Below are 5000 nucleotides of genomic sequence, written 5' to 3' on the forward strand. Positions count from 1 at the left end.
TGCGCCTTCACCTAACCTACGTTGTACCTTAACCTAACCTACGTTGTACCTTAACCTAACCTACGTTGTACCTTAACCTAACCTACGTTGTACCTTAACCTAACCTACGTTGTACCTTAACCTAACCTACGTTGTACCTTAACCTAACCTACGTTGTACCTTAACCTAACCTACGTTGTACCTTAACCTAACCTACGTTGTACCTTAACCTAACCTACGTTGTGCCTTAACCTAACCTACGTTGTGCCTTAACCTAACCTACGTTGTGCCTTAACCTAACCTACGTTGTGCCTTAACCTAACCTACGTTGTGCCTTAACCTAACCTACGTTGTGCCTTAACCTAACCTATGTTGTGCCTTAACCTAACCTATGTTGTGCCTTAACCTAACCTATGTTGTGCCTTAACCTAACCTATGTTGTGCCTTAACCTAACCTATGTTGTGCCTTAACCTAACCTATGTTGTGCCTTAACCTAACCTATGTTGTGCCTTAACCTAACCTATGTTGTGCCTTAACCTAACCTATGTTGTGCCTTAACCTAACCTATGTTGTGCCTTAACCTAACCTATGTTGTGCCTTAACCTAACCTATGTTGTGCCTTAACCTAACCTATGTTGTGCCTTAACCTAACCTATGTTGTGCCTTAACCTAACCTACGTTGTGCCTTAACCTAACCTACGTTGTGCCTTAACCTAACCTACGTTGTGCCTTAACCTAACCTACGTTGTGCCTTAACCTAACCTACGTTGTGCCTTAACCTAACCTACGTTGTGCCTTAACCTAACCTACGTTGTGCCTTAACCTAACCTACGTTGTGCCTTAACCTAACCTACGTTGTGCCTTAACCTAACCTACGTTGTGCCTTAACCTAACCTACGTTGTGCCTTAACCTAACCTACGTTGTGCCTTAACCTAACCTACGTTGTGCCTTAACCTAACCTACGTTGTGCCTTAACCTAACCTACGTTGTGCCTTAACCTAACCTACGTTGTGCCTTAACCTAACCTACGTTGTGCCTTAACCTAACCTACGTTGTGCCTTAACCTAACCTACGTTGTGCCTTAACCTAACCTACGTTGTGCCTTAACCTAACCTACGTTGTGCCTTAACCTAACCTACGTTGTGCCTTAACCTAACCTACGTTGTGCCTTAACCTAACCTACGTTGTGCCTTAACCTAACCTACGTTGTGCCTTAACCTAACCTATGTTGTGCCTTAACCTAACCTATGTTGTGCCTTAACCTAACCTATGTTGTGCCTTAACCTAACCTATGTTGTGCCTTAACCTAACCTATGTTGTGCCTTAACCTAACCTATGTTGTGCCTTAACCTAACCTATGTTGTGCCTTAACCTAACCTATGTTGTGCCTTAACCTAACCTACGTTGTGCCTTAACCTAACCCATATTGTACCTTAACCTAACCCATATTGTACCTTAACCTAACCCATATTGTACCTTAACCTAACCCATATTGTACCTTAACCTAACCCATATTGTACCTTAACGTAACCTAATTTGTGCCTTAACGTAACCTAATTTGTGCCTTAACGTAACCTAATTTGTGCCTTAACGTAACCTAATTTGTGCCTTAACGTAACCTAATTTGTGCCTTAACGTAACCTAATTTGTGCCTTAACGTAACCTAATTTGTGCCTTAACGTAACCTAATTTGTGCCTTAACGTAACCTAATTTGTGCCTTAACGTAACCTAATTTGTGCCTTAACGTAACCTAATTTGTGCCTTAACGTAACCTAATTTGTGCCTTAACGTAACCTAATTTGTGCCTTAACGTAACCTAATTTGTGCCTTAACGTAACCTAATTTGTGCCTTAACGTAACCTAATTTGTGCCTTAACGTAACCTAATTTGTGCCTTAACGTAACCTAATTTGTGCCTTAACGTAACCTAATTTGTGCCTTAACGTAACCTAATTTGTGCCTTAACGTAACCTAATTTGTGCCTTAACGTAACCCATGTTGTGCCTTAACGTAACCCATGTTGTGCCTTAACGTAACCCAATTTGTGCCTTAACGTAACCCATGTTGTGCCTTAACCTAACCTATATTGTGCCTCAACCTAACCTATATTGCGCCTTAACCTGACGCACGTTGTCGCTGAACCTGCTCTGTAATTGTTATGCAACTCGTTAAATTAGTGTAGTGTTGCCTAACCGCAACCCTCGCAATATAGTTCGCTATTCGCACTGCCCGGTCCCCTGTGTATCGCGTCATGTTAAACACCTTGCAGGTGTTGCTGACTTTCCACATGCTCCTGCTATACACTGTAATGTGGATAGCAGCAGGACGTACATGCCCCCCCCCCTTCCCCCCTGCCTTCGCAAGCTGGTCGTTGAGAAGTTTGCATGTTCAATGCCCTTCGCATGCCGACGTACTCAGCCTACGTTGTGGTACGGCCTGTCACCTGTCCGCCGATGTACGCAAAACCCACAAACTGTACTGCACATTGGTCCGTATGTACTGAATGATACATCGTGGCACATGTGTGACCGTACGACGACTGCGCCTAGCAACGGCAGACCATACAGTCCAAATATTGTGCACGCAGCTACGTGTCGTCTCCCTATAAGAGCTGGATTGCAGTGTGGTACGCCATTCAGACGTGTGGGAGGAACGGACGCCCTGGATGGCGATCAGCATGAGCAGTCTGTTGATGTAGTGGAGCGTGTATTCGGACGTAGTCGTCTCTTCTCACACACCGTGATAGCATGTTGCACCGCGTTCCACATCTGCGACATCCTGCAGAGGCCGGCTGACAGTCGTTCGCGCAATGGACACCGCATACGTACGGGGGCTACCTTCCACGTGTTCTCGAGGCGTGCACATGTTGTTGCGTCTATGTGGGCAGACGTAGTGTGTTGTGACACCTGACACAGGCATGCAATACTCGTTGCAAATGGCGATGGACGTCTACGTTTGCTGGTGACGTTACGCAAATGAACAACAGGTAACCCGTTGTGGTGCGGTTGTTCTCGCTAGAGGTGAATCAGTGTTGGCGACGATCGGTCGAGCTATTAACCGGTTGTTTCAGGGATACCCACCATGCCCACGAACGTGAAAGGGGACCCACCATGCCCACGAACGCGAAAGGGGATCTGGGTGTGAGGCGATACGCGGCGGTGGCTGGGTGGGACCGTCCCCGGCCGGTGAGGGGGGGCCGCCCGGCGTGCTGGCAGCGCGGTGCGTGGGCGCACGCGCTACAGCCGGCTGGTGGGGGCGGCCAGTGGCAGGCGCGCCGGCCGACGGACGCGGCAGGCGGCGCAGCTGCGCGCCGGCGCCCCCTGCTCGCGGCGCCTTGCGGCCAAAGTAGGTCCTCGCGGGCCCGGTGCGAAGCGCGGTGGCCATCTGCAGTGTGCTGGTCCGATTGAGGACTGTGTGCGCTGAGGATGCGCCGCCGCCCGGCGCTCGGCGCCGCGACGCCGTCTGCTGCTCGGTCGCCCCAGCGGTTCTCGCAGGTGGTTTGTATCGCAGCTGTGCGGACGTGTTGGCGCGTGCGCTGTGCTGGGAGAGTTCGCTTCGGCACCCAAGTGGGGCTTTTGTCCTTCTGTGGCGCTGGCGTTGGAGCTGCCGGTCACCGTAGGTGGCGCGTGTTGTCTCCCGCCGGCAATGCCACGACAGCACGCTCCCGGGCCTCTGTCGGCAGCGGCAAGCTCAGTTGGGAGCACGGGTGGTCGCACCTAAAGCGTCTACTCGCCTAACTCCGGGCGATTGCGCCTCTCTCGAACCCGACCAAGTACTTAGGACGGCGCTGCGCGCCGCCGGGACCTGAGAGGGTTTCGAGGTGTGTTGTGCAGGGGAGCTCAGCCTCCTCCTGTTTGCAGAATAATTGAGCGGACGCTTGCGTGTTCGCGCGGGCCCCCGGGACACACTCCCGGGCGGCCGGCTGCTCAGCTCTAGTTGACGCAGCTCCCTGGTTGATCCTGCCAGTAGTCATATGCTTGTCTCAAAGATTAAGCCATGCATGTCTCAGTACAAGCCGCATTAAGGTGAAACCGCGAATGGCTCATTAAATCAGTTATGGTTCCTTAGATCGTACCCACGTTACTTGGATAACTGTGGTAATTCTAGAGCTAATACATGCAAACAGAGTCCCGACCAGAGATGGAAGGGACGCTTTTATTAGATCAAAACCAATCGGTCGGCTCGTCCGGTCCGTTTGCCTTGGTGACTCTGAATAACTTTGGGCTGATCGCACGGTCCTCGTACCGGCGACGCATCTTTCAAATGTCTGCCTTATCAACTGTCGATGGTAGGTTCTGCGCCTACCATGGTTGTAACGGGTAACGGGGAATCAGGGTTCGATTCCGGAGAGGGAGCCTGAGAAACGGCTACCACATCCAAGGAAGGCAGCAGGCGCGCAAATTACCCACTCCCGGCACGGGGAGGTAGTGACGAAAAATAACGATACGGGACTCATCCGAGGCCCCGTAATCGGAATGAGTACACTTTAAATCCTTTAACGAGTATCTATTGGAGGGCAAGTCTGGTGCCAGCAGCCGCGGTAATTCCAGCTCCAATAGCGTATATTAAAGTTGTTGCGGTTAAAAAGCTCGTAGTTGGATTTGTGTCCCACGCTGTTGGTTCACCGCCCGTCGGTGTTTAACTGGCATGTATCGTGGGACGTCCTGCCGGTGGGGCGAGCCGAAGGCGTGCGACCGCCTCGTGCGTGCTCGTGCGTCCCGAGGCGGACCCCGTTGAAATCCTACCAGGGTGCTCTTTATTGAGTGTCTCGGTGGGCCGGCACGTTTACTTTGAACAAATTAGAGTGCTTAAAGCAGGCAAGCCCGCCTGAATACTGTGTGCATGGAATAATGGAATAGGACCTCGGTTCTATTTTGTTGGTTTTCGGAACCCGAGGTAATGATTAATAGGGACAGGCGGGGGCATTCGTATTGCGACGTTAGAGGTGAAATTCTTGGATCGTCGCAAGACGAACAGAAGCGAAAGCATTTGCCAAGTATGTTTTCATTAATCAAGAAC

General features: G+C 50.6%; 1 non-coding gene across 1 annotated transcript in view; it reads left to right on the top strand.

Moving 5' to 3' along the window:
- The first annotated feature begins 3927 nt into the window (after positions 1-3927).
- Positions 3928-5000, top strand: part of LOC126444504 (small subunit ribosomal RNA) — a 1909-nt gene continuing 836 nt past the window's right edge. The window contains exon 1 of the ribosomal RNA XR_007582572.1: positions 3928-5000. This exon is cut by the window's right edge and continues 836 nt beyond it. This is a non-coding gene — a ribosomal RNA (small subunit ribosomal RNA).

Source organism: Schistocerca serialis, unplaced genomic scaffold (genome assembly GCF_023864345.2).
Source record: "Schistocerca serialis cubense isolate TAMUIC-IGC-003099 unplaced genomic scaffold, iqSchSeri2.2 HiC_scaffold_269, whole genome shotgun sequence".
Classification (NCBI taxonomy): Eukaryota; Metazoa; Arthropoda; class Insecta; order Orthoptera; family Acrididae; genus Schistocerca; species Schistocerca serialis.